The 23573-nt window shown below is 42.5% G+C and overlaps 1 protein-coding gene across 4 annotated transcripts in view; it reads left to right on the top strand.

The window, feature by feature from the left end:
• The window catches only part of akt3a (v-akt murine thymoma viral oncogene homolog 3a), an 84783-nt gene that overhangs the window by 21433 nt on the left and 39777 nt on the right, over window positions 1–23573 (top strand). The window contains exon 1 of one of the 4 annotated variants that reach the window (XM_047812533.1): window positions 14251–14271. The exons of the other annotated variants lie outside the window; for them this stretch is intronic. The gene's annotated coding sequence lies outside the window, so the exon portion shown is untranslated. Of the gene's footprint in view, window positions 1–14250; window positions 14272–23573 lie in introns of those variants that run through there. 4 annotated transcript variants of the gene reach the window in all.

Genomic DNA, 23573 nt, shown 5'->3' with positions numbered 1-23573 from the left:
CACACACACACACACACACACACACACGCACGCACAAAGGTGCAAGACAAACTTCCTAACCACTAAGCATCCATGCCTCATATAAAGGCTAGGCTCATATAAAACCTCAACAGATTAATCTTACATGTATATAAATGCATAATCGATTAAGGTTTATATTACTAAGTAATATGCCCAAAATTACAAACACTCGAGTTCTCCCGAATTTACAGGATGTTCATGGATTTTTTTCTTTGACCATATACAGCTTGCACAACAGGGCTAAATGAACACGGTAAATATTTTAAAAATGAATTAAACGATCATTTTTCCGAGGCGCTGTGCAGAGCGTGTGGTCCATGTGTCCTAGATGGAGTAGCAGATTTATACGATAATTAAAAGCATGTTTGCTTTCTGAATTACAGACAAGTTTATCTGGAAATGTTTCCACTTTGTTTACGCAGTGCAGTCCTATACAGTAACAATGCTACTTTGCACTCATCAGATCTCAACCCAACTGATCGTGCATAAAATCAATATCATCTAAACACCAGCTGAGGGAGTATCTTATGAAAGAATGCTGTTCATTTGTGTACAACAATTCCAGAGAATCTTTACTTCCTGTTTTGGTTTGTTTACTTAATAAATGAACGTGATGCCCCTGAGCCTTCCTAACTCAAATAATCTCATTGTCTTTTCAAGACATTCTGTACTCCATATTTCTGCATGAATACCTGCTATACATAAAGAGAAGAGTTCTTATTAGAGGACTTCGCTCACATCGCTTGCGCTCAATGAAAGTCATGTGTAGCAGAGCAAACGAAAGCAGACTGAATGGAGGATGTCATACCGGAGCCTCATAGGAAGTGCATTGTTGGAGCGGCGTAATCATTCATTCATAATCTCTAGCTGAGAGACTAATGGAGTGCTGTAGCGGGAGCAGGTTCCCGCTGGTTTCAAACATGCGACGGAGCTGAAGGGATCAGTCCGGCGCTACGAACGATGCCTCTCTGCTGCCACGTCGTTGTGGTTGAGCTGCGACAGCGATGGAGAGATAACTGTCATTCCTCCGAATTCTTTTCAACAAGATGGCCTTTGTGATCTCAAATGTCACTTTTTTTTTTATTTTTTTTTTTCCCCCAAATCATGAGCGTTATCAGAAAGATCACGTCCTTCAGCTGGAACTGTGAATAATGCTGAAACAGGATATGCAAAAAACCTTTCACTTAAAATAGACTGTTGTTACTATATAAGCAATTATCATCTGTTTGCTATCATATGTCAGTCATTTTTTTCATTGGAAATGTTCTCTTTGGATTTATTATCAGGCTTGGGATCTATTTAGAACTGAATATTCACACATGGCTCTTAATCAGGAGGGAAAGTAGTTTTAAGCCAGAAGGGGCAGGCTGCATGTTGTTCTTGTGCGTGAGCTGTACGGTATGATGGTGTGGGTGTTGAAATGCAGGAGGGTGACAGTACAGGCTGAGCTGAGATGAACCGAGAGAGCCTTTCCTAGGTTCAGTGGGTTCGTTGCTGCTGGAGCTGGCTCCGATCGGACGTCTGCACCAAAACACTCTCGATATCAATCACCCCACTGCTGTCTTTGTTGAACCCTTTTCCTCCCCCTTATGCTCCCATCTTTTGCTTTCTATGCCTCTCTCTAATGCGTTTTTTTTCCCCCCTCAGTTAAAAACACCTTCATCCTTTCTCTCTTTTTTTTCCTTACTCTTTGTACAAACCCCGATTGAAGGTGGACTGCGATATGTGAGCTCACTATGCACCGAGGGTTCAGACACTAGGGGTTTTGTGATGCTTAGCATACAAACACAAACGCACAGTATTGCTAACCCAAACTCACATCCGGAGAGAAGACTTCAATGCAGTGTTTCACAAACTGAGCCATTGTTGTTGACTGTGGCGACAGTCAGTGCTGAGTGAATACCGTTTTCCTCAGTTGTTAAGGATTAGCTGTTACCAAGTCACAGGCAAGCACCATTCTGGAGTCTGATTATAAAGTGATCAGCAACTGCAGCTTTGTTGTCTCAAGGCCAGCGTTTCCTATAAACATGGCTTCACTTAAGCTGGCTTTTCCGCCCAACGATTTTCAAGCTGATTTTGCAAAAAAGCTGTTAAAGAATGCATAGCGAGACATGCTGACATGCCAGAGGCTGATTTACTGACATTGCGACTAATAATCTCTCAGCGTCCAAATATTTATTTTATTAAAATGTCAACACGATTTAGTCAGCGTTGTAAATCATGTCTAAAAGCCACCATCAGGAGAACATGATAGGATAAGGCGATACTTGGGGGGATGGCTACAAACACTTAAGGCTTTTTTTTTTTGCATCATTCTGTGGAAACTCTAAAGACTGTCGAGCGTGGAAAATCCCAGATTAACAGTTTTTGAAATACTCAAACCAGCCCATCTTGCATCCTCATCCATACCATGGTTTAAGTCCATGAACATTAACTGAAGCTCTTGACCCGTAGAAGCATGACCTCATGCATTGACCTGCTGCCACCTGATCGTCTGATTAGATACCTGCATGAATTTACGATGCATATATTACATGAAGAATATGTTATAAATTCAGCATCGATTTTTATTGAGGTCTTCTCATACGCTTTGGGAAAAGTAATAATTTCTAAAAGACCACCGTCATTTCAGACTGCCTTTAGTCAGGTACTTGATGCATCCATGAAGAAGAAGAAGCTGTTATTACCTTGTTTGTACTGCAAAGTTCTCAGAAAGCACAAGGCTAATGGGATTAAGAGCTCAGTAGTAACCAGATGATGTTCCCTCAAAGAACTCAACCGAAGTCTGTTTCAATTAACATCGCTGGTGGAACAGAGACAAGGTGCTTACAGTTCCTGTTGGGACGTCTGGGAATAGGGCAGTTTGTTTTCTTTTTTTTTTTTTGGTTCGTAAGGATTATTTATCTTAACATATCAGTTTAATTACATCTTTTTTTTAATAATTCTCAATATTTCCAGTTAGACTGTCTTTGCAGGAGACATCTTGTCCTGATGAGCCGTCAGTCAAGCTCTCTAAATAATAATCCAATCCCACATTCATATCTAAGTCACAGCTTCCTATCACTCTTTCGCTCCACACCAAATAATCCCGTCTCTGCTATTTACGTCCCCATTCTGCCTCGCTAATTAATGGAGCTTTATAGACATGTGTAAAAGCAGAGAGGGATCCCAGAATTGTATCCCCCTGTACACGTTCCAAAACAGGCTTTAAATTGCAACAGCCAAGCTTTAAAAGTTTAGTGCTGGGTAAATGGCCGGGGCTGTTAAGGGTGATGAAGGGGCAGACTGAATCCCTCTTATCAGCATGCAGACAGCATGAGGTGTATCGATTGATGTCGCTGCTGCCGTCTGCCAGGAGCGTGGATTTAAAAGCATGCTCAACTAGCCATGCCTTTTTTGCTTGTTTATGCTGTGGCTGGACTGATGTCTAGAGGCACAAGGACGTTTCCTGCTCACAGATCTTGGAGCTCCGCAGTTGTCCAGACTGACCCCGGGACTGACGCACATCCATCACCTAGTGGCTATAGGTTTAGGAAGCTGTCAGGTGATATGACTCTCGTGGGCTTGAGTTTTTTTTTTTAGCAGGTTTATGATCTCAGTGGCACTGAGATCTTACCTGGAGAATGGAGGCTATCCCAGGGGCACCCCGGATAGGGCATAATCGCACACCAGCTCACACAATACAGGTTTTTTTTTTTTGACATGCCAATCAGACTCTAACGCATGTTTTTGGACCTGGAGGAGAAAACCCCCTGAAGCACGGGGAACTCCATGCATGCAACCTACTCAGTTTGGTCGAAATGGAAGACCACCTTCATCAGCATATAACATATCTGTGTCCTTCTTGACTTTACAAACTACTTGTCCCAGTTCATACAGGGTTTGTCTCGGTAGTTATTCGAGCTTTGAAAGGGAGTCAGCAAAAAAAAGGTCAACTTTGAGTTTGATTGAACTTTAATTACAGCTGCTAGGTAGAAACTCTAAAATGGGACCGTTTGCTCTCCCTGGAAACGGAGGCTTTGCTGGAGTGAAAGCATTGTGTAGCACATCGACTCACATGCAGCCAGCTGTGTGTGTGTGTGTGTGTGTGTGTGTGTGTGTGTGTGTGTGTGTGTGTGTGTGTGTGTGTGCGCGCTACACTGGGAGACCGTTAAATGAACTAGTTCAAGCAACTCATGGCCTTGCAAGGATTTTGAAAAGTGGAATGATTAAAACATGCACTGCTTTGCACGTACCTGTGTGCGTCATTACATATATCTTTCTTAAAAGCCTTGAAAACTAGGAATAAGAACTTTTCTATGAATATATTGCCCCTAGTAGTCAAGGCAAAAAACAAATATTAGTTATGAAAAGCTACTAAATTCCTTCAAGCGCCCAGTGTCTACTTTCACACGAGTCTGCTGATCATGTGGAAAACAGTCAGAAACTCAATTTTTTTCCTTTCAGAAAAAACTATTAGAGGCAAATCTTTTATCATTTACTTTTGATATTTTCACTTTTTGATGTAGTTAAACGAATGTGCAGATTTTGTTCTCTTTGATTCTCTCCTGTCTTCTGTAACCCACTTCTTCGTCTCACTTTTAGGTCTCCTCTAGTCTCCCAGCGTCTTTGCTCCTGTCGCCCAGCTAGTCCACGCACGTACACTCGCACTCCTAAAGCTCTTTATGTGGCCTATATTATTCAGTGGAAGGCTAGCTTCCAGCTGCGCCGTCGCAGTTTGATGAGCAGACGAGCGCTTTAGAGTCTGGACGAAACCCCGCACTCCCATGCTAGCTGAGTCACTACAACACTCCCAGCCAGGCAGCTTCGTCTCACAGTCAAAATAATAGCACATGCTACCGAATTCATTGTGCTGGAGAGTTGGTCTCTAGCTTTGCCTTTATCCAGCTTAGCTTTTTTATACTGGTGGGACGACTTAAGCTGCTGTTTGATTTTTGGTGCGATGTTATGCCCAGTTTTTCTATTGTAATATAATCTTTGAACAGATTATTAGAATGATCTCAGAGAGCTTCAACTAAGATTTCTAACTAGCTTATATCTATAACTTATATCTATATATAATATATTATATATTATCTTAAGCTAATAAGATATATATAACTATATCTTATTAGCTTAAGAGTTATTCAGGCCTCAGAGCAACTCTGAGCAAGGAAAATACAAACACTTTTATATTAGAGAGGATGCGGCACTGCCCCCTTTGTTAGGTAGGACAAATTGTGCAAGTTGCTCCACATTTGCATAAAGTTCAACTTGTCGCATCGCCGGACATGCCCACATCTATTCACTCATGCTGCTGGACATCACACAGCTCTAATCGAACCTGAATGATTTCTAATACCCTAGGTTTGTCCATAGATGTTTATTTCACCTGTGTGCTGCTTTTATATTCAAGAAGCTTTATCAGATTACTAGTATTTCAGTGCTTTGCAGCGTATCGTGGTAGCGGCGCCCGAACCCGGGATCCGTATCGATATGCGTCTGTATATAGTACAGCGTGTTGCACAGAAAGAAGACACCGCATTTCTCATTCCTGTGTTTGTTCACCTGAGAGCATTTTTACTGTCAGAGTTTCATATCAGCTGGAAGGAACTTAATATCAGCTGGAAGGAAATGAATATCTCTCATGAACGCTCCCAGCTTATTGCTTAAAAGAACAGTAAGCATTCGGTCTATCAGGCTGTTGCCCTTGGCAGACACCCATATTTCCTACTATTAAGCCACTATTAGCTTAGAGGATGTTCTGCCATGAAGATCCATTTACTGCCCCTGATAACCTTATCTGCCTCAGGGCTCAGTTAGGAGCTATCACCTGCCAAGGAGTGCTGAGTGATATGATCGAAATCTCACATCACGATACTTGAGGGTACATGGTACTGGACGTATCACAATATATGAAGTGTTTGCTGAAACTACCAAAAATATACACACCGAGATTCATTAAAAGGTTCACAATCATTATCTCTGAAAATTTGTTTAGCTATTCATTTCAAATTGTCTATCTATTTATTTTTTTGTACACACTTGTATAATCTGATACAAATGTAAACCGCCGTGTGACTTTAACCTTGACGGCTTTCGCTCCGCTTCCATGTTGCAAATCTGACTCCGTGTCCACATCTGCAAAACGATACACTATCCTCCCTCACACCGGTTCTCTTCTCCCTCCTCGCTTCTTCGTGCTCACGTTCCTGCAATTACACGTCGCTGTCTATCTCGCCTGTAAAGCTTTCTGGGGAAATCCCTTTTTCTAGAAACGTGGAGTCATCTGGGGTAAGGCAGAAGGCAGCGAGTCCATTAAGCTGTGAAAATCGGCATGCCAAGCCCACAATCCCGTGGGGCCATGCCCCGGGGAGCCACACCTTCTCCTCTTAACCGATCTAATTTGCAGGACCGGATAGAGGAGGGGAGTGAATGTGAGGGAGAGACTACGAAGGGCGGGGAGGTGGGGTGCACTCATGAAAGCCATCAGGAAGCTGTTTTATTCCTCAGCCGGAGATGAAACAGAGATGCTTTTAAGCAATGTTTGAGGATGTCCACGGTATGCTTGCTTTTTTTTTTTTTTTTTTTTTTTTTTCCAGTAAATAGAAAAGGGTCAAATGTGCGTCACCCTTTATGAATCGCATATTACTTACATATACGAAATAAATCTTGAATAAAGAGAAGCATCCTAACATTCAAAACATCTGTTCAGACAGGAATAGAGACATATGAAGGACACTGGTCAGTAAAACATCAGCACAGCTTGTCCCGTCTCCAGCAGGATAATGGTGAGAGGTGCTAGCGACATGGCACATTCAGGTCACTTAACCCTGCAAAAGGTTGCTCTCAGCAGGCCTCGCACATTGACAGGTCACTGCAGCTCATGGTCACAGCATGCTCTGTCACTTTCTGTCACATGTCTCTTTGTGCTGAAGGTTAATCACCAGATGTTCCTGTCTTCTGCCACCCTTGCTGCTGCGCCACCACCACATACGAGAGTCCGTTCCGTAGGGCTTGAGAGGCAGGCATTATTTTTAGCCACTACAACCAGTAGGACCCTGTCTGGCTGCTTTATGTTCATGTTGTAGGCTTAATAATCTCACTCTCTAAGCCTGTGCTCATAATCATACATCTCCTTAGACACTGATGAGGCTACTTACTAAGAGAAACGCTTACGGACTCTCTGCTGCCCTTTCATTCATCTCAGGATTCAAGTGATTTCTTAAGCCCTACTTCAGCTCTCTGAACTTTTACAGGAACTGAAATTAGGAAAAGTGTTTTGTTTTTTTTTAATGATATTTTATGCCAGGGGTGTCTATGTTTATCCGGAAAGGGAAGTTGTTGGTGTGATTCCAACCAATTACAAGCCACCCCTTGAGGCCTGATTAAACAGGTGGAATCAAGAGTGTCTTCTGGCTTGATTGGAATGAAAACCTTCACCCACACCAGTCCTGTGGGAATAAGTTTATTTTTGTTTTTGTTTTTGTACAGTTCAATACAGGCTGCTATATATAGTCTTCCTCAGTAGAGCGCCTCGTCCTGCTTAAGTTCTCTTACGATCGCATCAAACAATGACCTCGGCACTCTTGGACATCATGTATCTTTTGGATATCTCATGAAACTTTAACCAAAGTGAAGCTTTGTGTGGAACAAAGAGTACAAGTTCCAGCGTGTCTAGCATGACAGCGGCCAGTTAAAGTCTCCCTGTCTCTATTTATTTTTTAATGAATCTTCCCTGTTTTCTAGAGAATCGTAGTATCATGCAAGCTGTTGTAGTTTAAATGCAAGGAAAATGGGATTAGGAAATCTTTGCACCTATCAGATAGATTTAAATCCAACAGGAAACAAAAACAATTAAATGTTGTTCATTATATGAATGATAGTTCCTGTATGAGAATCTCTGAAGAAAGAGAGACCGGATGTGAGGAAAGGATGTAGTAGCTGAAGGTCTGCAACCTAGTCCGACACGTCCGTGCACAGTCTCTCCGGGTTGTTTATCATTTCTTTTTAGTACATATTACCTTTTTATACACTTCCTGTGATTGCCGTACTCTTGTTCCATGCAAGTGAATAAAAGAGGGCTTTGGTTGACTGTGTGTTGTGATGACGTCACACGACGCGTCTCAGCCCAAATCCGCAGAAAATCTTGAAATTTCTTGAAATTTTCAAATCCTGGAGCAACTGAATCGTATGTCACTTTCCTTTTGCATGTGATGCGTATAATGATATCTAATTTAGGAGAGTAGAAAGTTGTAGCCAACCATGAAACGGGATGAGAAAGGAGCTTGATAGAACAGACTTGTAAGTAACAGAAGGAAATGCATTTTAATCAGTATTTAAAATAAGGCAGATCATCTGATTATACACCATGATTAACCACGAGGTTCACAGGAACCTGACCAACCCCAACCCAGTGACACTGGTGAGACTATCACAATTTACACCGTGCACGGCAGTTGCTTTCTCCTCTGAAAAAGAACTATGCGCCCCACGAGTCCCGGATTCCCGATGAAATAGTCATTTTCCTTTGTGAATGTTTGGGCACACAGTGAACCCAGCTGTGCTGCAGTAGCTTATGAAAACAGTGTGGCCTGGTGAGGGTTCTCTGCCACGTGCTTTCATCAAGTTCTGTGCGGCAGCTCTCCGATGCGAGGAGCTGTCAGAGGGGGGGTCGGTTATTTTTAGCCGGAATTATTATTACTATGCTTTCCACGGTCTTGGCCTGGCCACTGCAGCGCTGGTAGGGTGAAGGGAGTGAAAGCAGAGCTGCCGACTCTAAACAGTTCTCTTGTCTGAAGCGCTGAAACTCGGAGTTCTCCTACAGGAACACGCCGCACTGGAGCTGTATTAAAGATTTTTTAAAGGATTTCCACTGCCGTAAAAGATGTCAGAGAACTGCTAGTGCTATGGTACGCAGTCCCGTGTGGTTGGCAGAAAATGAACAAACATGCCCGCTGATGCTAATTGTCTTCCAGTCAAGGTAAAAATAAAAAAGTCATAAGGCTTCATTCAGAAGCTAAGCTTCTCAGGGGACTCTTGTTTCTTCTTGTTTTATAGTTTAACTGCTGATTAATAAAACAGGTTGAGTTTGTAATGTTAAACTGTTTTCGTGCCCCCCGAGGATAATAAGGAAAAAGTTGTGGTAAATTTAGCTCTGTCTAGGTCTGATTAGCATTACAAATACTGCTGAAACCAGAGTTTAAGACGAAAAAAAAAAAAAAAAAAGATCACGCACTGCTGAGGCATTGAGCTGCAGGTTGCCATGTCTTCTGCAGGCCCAGCTGTGTGACAGAGGGGCACTGAGGCTCCCAGTAGCAGCCCTCATCTCAGGCCTGGCTTTTAGAGTGTGGCAGCTGTTGGACTGTTGTGTCCCAGAGCTGAGAGCTTGAGAATAGTGGGTGGGGTGGGATGGAGGTGGTTTTTTTTTTGGAGGGGTGGAGGGTCAAGGACAGCTCCCCTTAGTGCCGAAGGGGCCACGCTGCCTTTGTACATGAGCCCCTCCTGAAACAAAGCGGGCAGCTGGGTGCATAAAAGCCTACAGATGGCACTGAGCGATGAGGCCATATCAATAATAATGGATAGCAGACAAAAAGCTGGGCCCCGGTGCGGATTAGGCACACTCGGGCCTCCGCCACTTCTGTACAGTGCTTGTGGGACGGGGTTAACCCCTGTATGCGCGCTCCACTGTGCATCTGCTCCCATCCTGCCTCGTGTGCCAAGTGTGTGCATTAAGAGTCTGGAATTCTACTGCATTATGTGCTGCCTGATGTTGCCAAGGAGATGCCTGCCTCGCTAAGTCAGCTCCGGCTGCATTGTGCACTTCAAGTGTCTGCATTCACAACATAAACACTCGAGACCCGTTTGTTGTAAACATTTCATTCATGTTGCCTCTTTGTGCAGTTCATATTTTTTAACAGTTGTCAAGATATTCTACACTGGTGTGAATACAATGCCTCCAGCCACAGCCAGGCCTTGTTGTCTGAAATGTTAGGAGTCCTGGCCTTTTCTCAGCGCTATCAGGCAGTGTAAAATATATACTGGATATAGACAAGAAATCACCTGACAACTGCAGCAGCTATTGTTTTGTTTTGTTTTAGAATTTTAGGCAAGCTAAATAAATAGAAATGATAGGGAGACATTCGAACGAAAAGTTTTATTTAGGTCACTAAGACTGGACAGGAAATTGTTCCTTCATTCATTTGTACAAGAACAAATCATCTTGTATCAGTGGTCTATAAGTGCACAGTATTTATAGTCATACTATATTACACCGAATGTTTCTTCTATTGTCAGTCCTTCCAAAGGATTTTGTGATTGTTGCATCCAAAAATGCTTGAATTATTTATTTATTTATTTTTAAAATAAATAATAAAAAAAGATGTGTTGTGTGACATCACAACGCACGTTCAGTCAAAGCTCAACGTGTGTTGTGATGTCACACAACATACTTGGGCCCCGACTCTGTCGTCATTTTAAAAAAATTCCATATTCTCTGCCAAATATTTGAGTTTGATTTTCATTTTTAATTTCTGCCACTGCAAATTCACAAATGTCTGGACGGACTTTTAGTGTCGTTCTATTGTTATTGCAATATAGTCTTCTTCGCATTAGTAGCATATTTCACTTAATTCCTGTAATAGATCATACACCTTAACCATTTTACTACACTTTCTGGTTTATTACAAGGAATGCAGTGTAAGAGTCACTATGAATTTATATTAAGTGCGCTTATTAACGGTCATTAAACCAGACCCTTCCTAAATGCATGCATATATACAACACAGTGAATATATAACTACACTTACTGTTGCCACCCCGAAGTCCCAATGGCAGCATTGCTATTGTTCTCATTGTTAACGTTTCCATCAAATCTCTGTGGAAGCTGTTACTATAGAAACCATACTGAAAACGAATCCCTTTATTGGATTCGAACAAGTGCGAGATGCATCGTGCAGTTCCTCATCAAGCTGTAAGAGACGTTAAATTAGACAGGAAGAAAGAATCGACCAGTTACGACAGAGCATCGTACAGAACAGCTGTAGTATATGATCTAATATTTGTAGTATATAAACAACATTTGCCACTTACAAAGTTTTGTACTTTCATTGAAAGCACTGGGAGTTTTAGTTGTGGAAATAACGTACATCAGAGTTACACTGGATTCACGCTGGACCGAACAGTGAATAACGAAAGAGTGAGTTTCAATACGCGGGGATACTTGTTCATTAACGTTTTTGATACATTATGGCTGCTTCACAAAAGGCGCACTATAAGTAGGGGACCAAGTTAGATAAGGTGCCTTTCAAATCGCATACTTGTGCACTAGTCTATGTTGTTCTGTGGTATAAACTTGTGCACGAGAAGCATCCAAATAATTTTCAAGGGAAATAACTTATATTTCTGCCATGTGGTTCCATTTGAGCCATTCATACACTATTCATACACTAGAAACTAGAATACACAGTGCATAGTGTACTGTAAATATGTCATTTGGGACACGTAAGTCCCTATACGAGTGCCACTAAAACGTCTCCGAGTAAAAAATCTCTGTTCCCTGCTTTGCTCTTCATTTCCTCTTAGCTCATCATCTGCTCGGTCAGAAAATCTTGAAAAACAGAAAACCATCATTGACATTAGGATCACAGGAAGTGCAACCCTCAGGGGATTTTTAGGAGTCTGTTGGAGGAAGTTGTTATTTCTGTTGTTTCCAAATTTCTCTAAAAACATCATATTTCTGTTTTTGGAAAGTTCACCATGATTTAAATAAAATGCAGAGGAGCTCACAGACAAAAAGGCTACCAGCTTTTATTGTGTACATACGCTGCTGAGGAGGCGTGCCAGCCCAGTTTAACATTACGTGAAGAAAAGGAGCGTATTGCAGATGTGTGCTATGATGTCACTGCCATGCTACGGCCTATAAATAGCCTGCACCTGAGAACTCCTTCTCAGAAAGCCTCAGCCTGTGGCACGCAGCCCAAACCAGCGGTTGGTCGCGCTCCGTCTGCCGTCCAAACGTATTCAGATAGCTGTTGCTTAAGGAGCAATTCATTACACAAGCGATTAAGTGTTCAATTTTAGATGTGCCATGGGCAATAGCCAGCACAGGAGCTTTGATGAGAAAGTGCTGTTTAAGGAAAATGAAGCTGTTGTTGTTGTGGTTGTGTGTATCTAAATACTCGCTCAGGGCTCGAGCTCCTGATGGCTGGAACTCATCTGGAGAGAACTTATCTGGAGCCGACAACCAGCGACAGGAAGCTGACATTTTAGTAAGGAAGCAGCACATCTTATAAAGCAGTTAGTTGTGGGGCCAAAAGTCAGTGTTTTGAGGAAGGATACTTTTACTGTATGTATGATTCCTTGTTCTATGCTTTAGAGAGGGAGGGAGGGAGGGCTGAGAGAGAGAGAGAGAGAGAGAGAGAGAGAGAGAGAGAGACACACACACGGAATAAAAGAGAGAGACAGTGTGAGAGAGACAGAGACAGTGTGAGAGAGACAGAGAGAGACAGTGAGACGGAATAAGAGACAGAGGCAGACAGACAGACTCCAGTTGCCAGACAAGTCCAGTTAAATGATGCAAGTTTTGCTAATTGCTATGCGAAACAGGCACAGTGCAAGGCTTAACGTCTCTTTGGGATTAAACAAAGACTTGGATTGTCATGCTCAAAAGCAGAGGTCTTCCTTGCACGACATCCTTATACCTCCTCCCAATTCCAATATCTCCCCACCAATCCCTTCTAAAAAAAACAAAACTTTTTGTGCGGATGTTTTTTTTGATCTTTTACTTTCATGAAAATGAGGAGGTCTATGCTGCCGACTAAACAAACATTTCTTTTATGCGCTTTTATTGCCACTTCCTGTTTTCAGTGAAAACAACTCCACTATTAACCAGGCGACAATGTAGTCTAGTCCCGAAGCCAGCGCTAAACAATTGTGAACAGTCCAAGTGCTGTTGACGTTGGTGTTGACACGAGAGCGTGTTTTTCTGTTTAACTCGGCCCACTCCATATGAATTTTATCACCTCTTCAGAAAGTCAGAAGAATTCCTGTCTTTTCTCTGCTCATTACATATATCACAAGTTCTTGTGCCAGAGTAATGGTTGGAAATAAAAAAAACCAAACAAAGTTCAAAGCTATCGAAGACATGGTGCTACAATTTGCTGTAGAAACACTCGACAACTGCAGCCATTACAGCCAGTGAAGCACAGAGCGAGCAGACTTGCATAAAGCACTGGTACTGAAATCCAGCCCAGTGTATCGGCCAGCCGTGTGACACTACAGAGACCGTGCAGAAGGAAGTGAAGTGAAGCGATGTGACCCAGGAGTGTTCCTTGTCACTCCTTGTCACCACAGCTGTGTAAAGCTGTTGTTAAATCAGCAGGCCTGGTTGCTAGGGGTGACTCGGTATACAGTAGCATGGCACGGTGGAGCAGGTGTCCCACAGCACCACCTTCAGCTCAGAAGTAGAACTGCTGCTGTCCAGGTCAGGGGAGCTACTGTACAGGGGAAAACATGTTACACACTGTCACGCTAAACCAATCATGAAATATTAAGATGAAGAAACCTTTTTGGGAAACATTTCTCACAACACTTTAGACAATGTACTGATGGTGTAAGTCAGAATGTTTCTCTTTATTCAAGAGGAGGTTAGAGACATTTAAATCCGATAAAGACTTGATGCTGCACATGTGTGTTTTGTTTCAGTATTATATAGGGTTCGTGTTTGACAGTGAGCACGTCTTGATGCGTGTGTGTGTGTGTGTGTGTGTGTGTGTGTGTATATTTCAGTATACATTTAGATTTAGATCGATGTGTGCATGTCTGTGTATGTCCGTATTTGTGTGTCTCTCTTGGTTCCTCTGTGTGTGTTTGTGTGTGTGTTTGTGTTTGTGTGTGTTTCATTTCTCTTCTTGTTCTGCATGTGTGTCTGCGGCCGTGTTCTTTTAACCATATTTAAGTGTGCACAGTGAGGGAGTGAGGGAGTGAGTGAGGGAGGGAGTTAAGAGTTTAGTCTACTGTTACACATTTCTTGGACTTTGGAACTAGTTTCCTTGTCTGATTTGTTCTATTTCGTGTGTAAACAGGATTCAATTATTCTAATATTGATTTAACAAAGTATTTATTCCTACATAAGCATTATCATGATCAGTCCCAACAATCTTATCATGCTGTCTGCTTGCTCCAAGTCATAGGATTCTCTCAAATGACTAAATCTGTTTTCTTTCTTCCTTTTCTGTTTTCTGCCTCTTCACCCTGACTCGACACAACCAGGTGAGTCACTTCACTAATCTTTTCATTGCCACATTATAAAACTTGAGCTTTTTATTAGTGGTTCTCATGAAGAATATCCTGCAGCACAATATCAAACTAATGATGCCCTTAGAATATCCCTTAGATAAAAAGTCTCATGGAATACACATTATCAACATGTTCGTTCTGTATGTCCTGCTTGCTGATTTTTCTGCTGCTGGGACTGAAGTGCAAAGCCCATAGACATACACACACTTGCGTGCTATGTAGAATAGAAGCCGTTATTTTGTCTCGTATACATTACAGCACAGTGAAATTCTTTCTTTGTATATCCCAACTTTGGAGGTTGGGGTCAGAGCGCAGGAGCAGCTACGATACAGCACCCATGTATCAGTGAGGGTTAAGGGCCTTGCACAAGGGCCCAAAAATGGCAGCTTCGCATTGCTTTGTCTTGAACCTCAATCCTGTGATCAGAGCCTTAACTGCTTGAATATTTATGAGTTTTTAAATTCAGGAAAGTTTAGAGGGATGTCATGGTTGATTAGCTTGACTTTGTGATTCCAGAAGAAGTACATATGTCATTTGATCTTTCTCCCACTGTCACATGTCATATTTTTAAATGAAAGGTCATTGTAAATCTCATTGTCACTCCAGGTACCGGTAGTAGCTCTCGATTAATAACAAAAACGAAGCACCGGTTTCTTGCCGTCCTCTGTGAATAAGCATAGAAGCTATAGAATTATGGCCCTGGTCCTGTAGCAGCTGCAGCAGTAGGCACAGTGAATGTGGGCTAGTAATTTCTTGTGTGTTGACTGCACTGTACTGCCTCTACTGTTCCCTATCGCTCAGCTGACAGAGACTGTGAGCGGTAAGGGAAAGCCAGGTTCCCGCTACTGCTCAGATGACTCGTTTCTGACAGTCGGAACAGGGTGGAAACACTCTGCTACATTTCACATGAAGATTTGACATCTTTTAGCCGTCCTGTTCTCACATAGAGGTCAGTTAAGGTTTTAGGGAGACGCTCACGAACCACGGTGGTGAGAACCATCTGGACACTTTGTGCTTGAGCATGCATGACAAGGAAAAAAGCCATAAAGTGTGACTGTGTGATGCAACATTTGACATAAATGCCGTCGTCATTGACAACCAATCAAGTTCCTACCGGATCAGAGCTGTTTGCTTATGATAAAACCACAGGGGATTTTTGATGAGAATCACCTGAATACTGTCATAATATCATGACCTAGGACTGGAAAGGTTGCATTTAAAGGCCTGTTGCCATGGTAACCTTGTAGAACCTGGAGAAGGTGCATGGTGATGCTCAGATAACATCAGTGCAGAATTCTTAGACAGGCTTTGCCTTAAACTGGTGCCCATGAGCAGGAAATGCACCTTCTATGGTGGCTGGTCACAGCCGACCCTCCAGTCGAGAGACTGAGGTCTCACTTGGCGAAGGTGTAAAGAAATGTATGTGTGGTAAGTATTCATATCTAAAAGCACTGGCGTGACAAGTCTAGTGAAATAACAAGCTTATGGTAGTAGCTCCAAAAAAAATACCTGATCATCTCATTCCAGATTTATTCCTCTATTCCTTATTTTTTGAAGGCCTTTCACTAGATCTTAAATAACAGAAACAGCCCCCATATGCATTACATCACAGTAAAAATCTTTTCTTTGCATTTAACCAGCTCAGGAAATTGGGGTCAGAGCACAGCAATGATACTGAGCTCCTGGAGCAAAGGGTTAAGGGCTTTGCTCAAGGGTCCAGCATTGGCAGCTTGGTGACGCTGGGGCTTGAACCCCTGACCTTCCAATCAGTAACGGCGCCTTAACCATTGAGCCACCACTGGAGCCAGCCACATTCACTCACAAGAGCTTAAGAGGTGTTAGGCACTGATGTTGAGCGAGGATGTCTGGTACAGAGTTAGCATTCCAGTTCAGTTGTCATGCTAGAAACATTTTTGGCCTCTTGGTTCCATTGAAGAGAAATTGTAATACTACAGTCATGTGCTTCCAACAGTTTGGACAAGAACCAGATAATGTATAGCTTCAAATTGCACATGAGCTGCGAAATTCCTGTAAGGTGAGAAGACGAAGGTGGACAAACCGTGTGACGTAGCATGCTTCAAGTCTGAGAAGTTATCCAGGTGATTTTCATCGCATCTGGCGGTTAGCCGCTATTTATAGAACCACAGTAAACATACATAAATAGCACTTTCAGCATGTGCGTGTATTTTTGCGACTCTCCGTATGGGTGAACGAGCAAACCTGTGTGTGTGTGTGTGTGTGTGTGCATCTGCTGCCCATGCAGTTCTTTGTGGGTATCGTTTCCCTCCCACATGATGGCCTCCCATAAATAATTCACATCCACCTCTCCTCATTGCCTCCTTTAGCCAAACTTTTTACACAAAGCCTCTGCTGCACTTGCCGCCACAGCCCTCTGGATAATTATAGCTGCAGCTGCCTAAAGAGTGGCCTCCCCAACAGTTTCCTCCACGGGTGAGGGGGGTCTGTGGGTGTGTGAGGGTGTGTGCGTGCGTGCGTGTGTGTGAAACGGAACACCTGTTTGTTGTGGGCTCTCTAGATGACTGCTGTAGTCAAAGCCTATGTATAGGGAGGAGTGTGTAGGGGACTAGACTCCCAGGCCTTCGCTGTTCTCACCCAGGCTTCCTGCTGATCTGTCTCGCAGTCTGACTGGAGCAAAGAAAGATCTGGTCATCTGGCTCACACCAGAGAGACTGCGAGATTCCCAGCTTTTGTTGTCTGTTGACACCTCCTCCCTCGCGCTCTCTTCTTTCTCTGTCCTATAATCGAAGAAAAAAAAAAAAAGATTAATGAGGTTATGTCAGGACGGCTATAGGATTTTGACCTGCTGGCTTCAGCATGTAGCGTGAAAGAAGAGCGAAAAGGATGCGTGGTTTACTTCCGATCCGAGATCTGTTGGCTTTCTCGAAGAATAAATATTCGAAGCTTATTGTCAGCAGGTAAAGATGAGGAGACAGCTGAAGTTTTGGTGTTAGAGAGAGAAGCGAGAGACTCATGCTGCCCTCTTGCTGTGGCTCTGGGCGTTGGCTTGTCTTGCACTCCCTCCTCAGGGAGATGATTAGGAAACAGCTGCAGACTAAAGACCGTTTAAGTGAGGGCTGGCCGTCTGTTTCTGTTCTTCCGCTCAAAACCGACAGCAGCTCAAAGCTCGGTGAACTTTTATTCTCTTGTGCTCATTCTAGTATTTTTAATATCAAGTGCATTTTTGGGAAGTCTATTTTTACAACACAGGCGCTGAACATGTAGTCTTAGATTGTCAGTAGTGCGTTTAAGATGGACAGATGTCCTGTGTGATAAATTGTCCCAGCTGACGTGTGTTTCAATTTGCCGTTTGCTTCCTAACAGCTGAGATTAAGGGTAAGCTTTTTGCCACAGGTCTCAAGTGAGACGTGTAAATCTGTGCTCGGCCTCCTCATAGTGCAGAGTCCCTGGAAGAGCACAACGTATGAAGAGGAACGCTAGGCTAATCCCAGGGATTAAAATGGTGCAGTTTGGGTGGGTTAGATTAGGAGAGTGGAATCTGTTTTTAGCCACTCCTTAATGTATGGTGTAAAAAGAGCACAAGGAGATGGCTAATCCAGGCTGAGTTAGGAGCTTGCTAATTTCAGCAGCAGAATGAAGGACAGGGAACGACCTCTGAACCTGGAGCCTTCACAGAAAATGAGAAAGATGTTTGCATCAGTCATGTTTGTGTTTACCCAAAAGATTGTCTGATTATTCCACTTTTTATTCCACTAGCAGCTTCTGGAGGAGCTTTAAAACACACCAGGAAAATTCTGTGCATTTTGGCAACCTGCCTACGTTTCTTACGTAAAGTCAGGGATAAGGCAACTCAGCTGATACTTTTCAGCTCTTATGTGATTATGATTAATGTGGACACAGAGGTGTTTAAGCGCATAATTACTGCTCTGTTTAACTGTCTGATTTATCAGTGGACACACACACACACACACACACACACACACACACACACACACACACACACACACACACACACACACACACACCCCAATCTTTAATGTTCCTGAAAATCTCTTTTATACATGTTTGTGTGTGGGTGATTTTTACTGCTTTATTATGACAGCTTTACTAAATAAACGAATTGTGCACATCAAAATCCCAATTTCAGCTAATCTCCAGCGTTAATATAGACGATATCCGTGACATGTTATCTCATTGGGCGGCCTAATGGAAATTTGTCATCAGCCTCTGAGACGCTCTTTCCCGATTCTGCCGTCATTACAAGCATTATTAATTCACCAGCTTGTAGCTGTATTGTAGTAGAGACGGTGGACGAGCTCCTGTGCGCATTACACTAACGAAATAGATTAGTGCTGCTTATATACTCAGTGACACCCTGAATTCCCCATGTAGTAAATGTTAGCGTTGACCCTGTTCCCGCTATCAGGAGAGCTGCTTGTGAATTCGATTGGACGATGAGAACTACCCCCCTCTCTCGGGCCACACCTCAGGGAGGGGGAGATCTGGGTCAAAGGGGAGTGAATGTACAGTATGTCTACTGTATATGTACCTGTTACACTAAATCTTCTTGGTGGGGTTGGTGTAAGCCTGACAACAGGATGCGGTGTCTTAAATGAGCTTGCTGTTTCATCCAGTCATCCACTAGACTGACACGTTTCCCATAAAATGCTCAGAGCTCTGTCCGGTCACTCTGACCTCACTCCTCAACATTCGTCTGTCTCGTCTCTTGCTGACTTCTTCTATCACGTCCAAGATAGAATTCACAAGCTTTTCTGGAGTAATTTATAGTACATCATACTGATAATTCAGGCATTCAGTCATTTAATAGAGCAATGAAAACTATGCATAAGAATCTGCTGAGTCATGGCAGTTTAATAGCAGTGCTTCTGTTGTGATATGGGAAGCATTTTGTTGGAATGGTTTGGGTCAGATATAAAACAAGCAGTGCTCATTAATATTAGAATAAATGAGATTATACTGACAGACTATATATATCCTATGATGAACCTTCAGTGCTGTGAGGATGATTTCTGCCTTCGCCCTGTGTTATGCCCTGAGTTTCCATGTTCTCCTTGTGCTTTAGAGAACACTCACTGAAGCTGTTCTCATGACACGACTCATGACAGTTGACCAAATCCTTCAGTACACACTTGAAGTTTGACGCAAAACTCGACACATGTTTGCTGTATAGTCTTTGGTCAACATTTTATGACTCAGTGTGGAAGACCACAGTGAAGATCTTGGGGTTTGTTTTCTGCACTTTTTCTGTGCATTATAACAAAAACTTTAAAAATAAAACATAACAATGAGGTATTCCTGATTTCTTGGTCCTGAATTAATCGAAGCAACTTTCAAGTCGCATTGATTATAAACGGCAGAAATCTTGAGCTTCATTTAAATAGTTCTATGTGTTTAAGATTCTTTATGAACGTTTTATTTGCATTTTGAGGATGAGGAAATATAGTGTAATGAAAAGAATTGTTAGAAAAGAACATTAAAGGGTATAGTTGTGGTTTAACCTCATCATGATTGGAGGGGGTTTTACAGTCCACCACGCTGTAAAAGTCACAAAAGGCTTGACTTTAGGTTTACAAGTGAAAACCGAGAGCGCTTATTTTTGTGCATCGGTAACGGGTTCGCTTTGACAAAGAGCCCAATCCAGTTGGTGTGCAGCATGCAGCTGTTTGCCTCTCAGTAAATGATATACATTTAAATAACACATGGCTGCTTTGTCAGCTGGCACGCATGCTTTGTGACCCCATCCCTCACAGATGACACCAGGCGTCTTCCTGTTTGATGTCCAACCTTCACTCCTGCTCCTGTGTGTCGTGTAAAGCCCGTGAGCTACTGTATTTAACAGCCTGGTTTCTTAAATTTCTAACATTACAGATCCATTTTTTATTTTTTATGTCAATCGCTTAATCTTTGAGCTACTCATGTAACAAAAAAATAAAAAAAAAATTGTGAGGGGGAAAAAAAATTGAGCCAAGCTATTCACCACTGTAGAATCTTGTCCCTAATCATGTAAGTGACAGTTAGCATGGCTTTCAGACGGGATAAATGCTTGCCATATGGTCCACTGGTCATGTCCAAGTTTTCAAATTAGCGGCTCTCATCCCCCTCATTACTGCTGTTGGTAATGGTGAGGGGGAGTAGGAGGGGAGGTGCAGGGCATCCAGCGCGTGGCTAAGGTGGAGGCAGCCGCTTGTACGCATAATGACTGGTCTGCTCTCGGAGACAGCCATAAATTACCAGATAAGCCGGCTTGGCCTGGCTCGAGCTCATACTGGTACACACTCCACCGAGCACACGTCTGGCAGCATCCGGCTTTCTGCCGTCTCTGCTTTAAAGCTGCAGCTAGAACAACTTTAAAAGAAGCACGCTGACGCTACGACTGAAACGGGGCAGCAGTTTTCCGGCTCATTACGGTGGAAACACGCCGCCGAGCCACGTCTGAAACAGAGATGTTAGGTGTCAGCTTTCTTTTCCACCTGCTTGCTTCTCTGCTAAAAAGCTACAGGCGCTACACTTCTTTCATTCGGCTGCATTGTACATGCTCCACACGGGCATTTAATGATTTCTCCCATTTACTGAAAATGGTCCTTAAAGCAATTGCGTTTCTTTTTCTTTTATGCAAGATGATACAATCAGCATCCGTTTACGAAGATTCTGAAATCGAGACCTATTAGTGCTCCGAGCGTTGCTCGGATTAACGACCGCATGAAACAAACGCACGTGGGATTGAGCCACAACATTTCGAATGAGTAATTATTTGTGGAACAGTACAGCATTGGTTTTTAATCACAGGTCTGGTGCATGGGCTCTGATCTGAATCTGAACATAGATATCACTCTGGAAATCCCTCCATATGGACCCCTGAACATGCAGATTACATCAGATTAAGCACATGAAGAGGATTTCAACACCAATGAAAATGCTGTTTGCTGACTTGGGTGCAGGAAATATTTAAGATGGATAGATGGAGGGGAAAAAGGTTTCTAGAGGGCCGGCCTTGTTAGTTCTGTTTGTAGCACTATTATGTAACTATGGAGTAATGTTAGCAGATTAAATGCAACAATATCACAACATTGCACAGTTTGTCTTGGTTCAGTTTGGAGACCCTGAATTATTTTCACTAAATATCTCACTATTCCAAGGTATTACGTTGTGGTCTGGAGACGTTATTTTGAGATATAACTACATTATGTTGACATACAGCTATCCTCATACTTAAATTGACAGAGCAGTCATTTATATGAATGTACTTAATGTATTTAAATGAATTAAACAATTTAGTGAACTGGATTCTGTTACAGAAACATCTGGCTTACTTAGCATAGAAAAATGTCCAACAAAAGTAATGGGGGAGGCATCGGCTTAGCATGTGTGCCTCACAGCTCTGGGGATGGCGGTTTAGTTCTATCCTCTGTCCCTTGTGGGCAGAGCTTCCATGTATTGGGCTTTTTTTTTTTTTTTAAGTGTTTCCTCCTCTGGTCCAAACACATGGGTTGTATGCTGATAACTATGGTAGCTCAGTGGTTAATGTGTTGGGCTACTGGTCGGAAGGTCATGGGTTCGAACCTCAGGTCCACCAAGCTGCCACTGCTGGGCCCCTGAGCAAGGCTCTTAATTCTCAGTTGCTCATTTGTAAGTCAGTCTGGATAAGGGTGTCTGCTAAATGCCATAAATGTAAAACTACATATATATAAATTGTCTCCAGTGCGTGCTACTGTCCATGGTGTCCTTCGCTTTGTGCCCCAAGACCACTGGGATACGCTCCACTGTGTATTAGAAGCTCTTCAGAAGACGGATGGCTGGATAATGAATTTTGTACTGTTACATAATGAGGAAATATGTCCCAATCGTGCTGTAATAAAATCTAGACATTACACTCTAAACTTGCTTTCTTCTGTTATATTAGCAGACCTTCCTAGATGGATGCGTTTTGCATAGAAGCTCTACGTCATAATGTTGGAGTACACACAGTACTCGTACACACCAGAGTGCTTGTTTTCTCCTCAATAAAATGGCAAATCATCTTAGAAATCTGGAAATATACAGCAAAATACATTATCCACATAATTATATTACAAGGGAGGACAGGTTTCTTTTAGACTCCAGTTCTTCCTAAAATTTCTTCCCCATGTCGCCTCAGGGAATTTCTTCCTTGCTTCCTTGCCAACGTCACCTCTGGTTTGCTCAGTAGGGATCTCGATTCGTATCCGGATTTCTGTAGATCTGCGTTCTGACAGTGCTCATTGCTATGATCCAAAAAAAGTGCATTGTTTGTGCAGGGAGATTTTATATTAAGGAAATATTAATGAAAGTCTGGAAGCTCCGCCTCCTTCCCCGAGTACACAGCTTCTTATCTACTTTAAGTGGGCGGCCCTTCGTTTCTTCTTTTCGTCGATATAAAAGGTCAAATCTGTCACTGTATGACCGATGTCGCTGACATTAGAAACGTTTTTTTAACTACAGAAAAAAAAAAACCATAATTTTTCAAGCGAAAATGGTCGAAAGAACAGAAAAAAAAGCACAAGATGATTTTGATCAAGTTGACGTACAGCTCTAACACTTAAAATAATCTTAAAAGAACTAGTAAGTCATTAAATATCTGGTTTTGTTCACTGTTAGACAGTTTGAGCAGCGAGCCAACCATGAAAACCGTCAGCCATGTGGACATAAGACCGATTTGCTTAAGGATTTATACAGAAAGTATACCGTTATGGGTTTGTTTTAATTGTTAATCACATTTCTCCAAAATCCACCATCCAGCTGAGTTTTTACAGTCGTCTTCCTGCAGGTAGATCCTGATTACACAGCTGCTGATATTATTACACCCTCCTGTACTCCGTTTAAACCTGAAACGGTGGAAATGGTTGTCTTTTTAAAGTTATTGGTTCTGGACAATTAAACTGATTATTGCTGTGTTTTAAATAATGGAATCCAGCATCATGCAAGCAGTGAAAATACCAAGACATTAAGTTAAACAACAGTTTTTTTTTCTCTCCATCTTGCAGTTCAGAGCTTAAATAAGAACTCAGCACATGTGGTGTATTTTGAAATCTTCCTTTCTTCCCGACAGCCAAACAGCTTACTAAAGCTTCTTTGCATTGGGTTTGCATTTAGTTTATCATCTGAGCAGCAGAGAGGTCTGAGATGTGGACGTGTGTGTGTGTGTGTGTGTGTGTGTGTGTGTGTGTGTGTGTGTGTGTGTGTGTGTGTGTGTGTGTGTGTACAGGGCTGAGACTCGCACGCACTAACCTTCTCTTCGTTTCTCTTCACCCTGCCGCCAC

The sequence above is a fragment of the Tachysurus fulvidraco genome, chromosome 4, assembly GCF_022655615.1.
Source record: "Tachysurus fulvidraco isolate hzauxx_2018 chromosome 4, HZAU_PFXX_2.0, whole genome shotgun sequence".
Taxonomy (NCBI): Eukaryota; Metazoa; Chordata; class Actinopteri; order Siluriformes; family Bagridae; genus Tachysurus; species Tachysurus fulvidraco.
The sequence above is the reverse complement of the archived record's forward strand: the minus strand, read 5'-3'. Positions and strand labels throughout refer to the sequence as shown.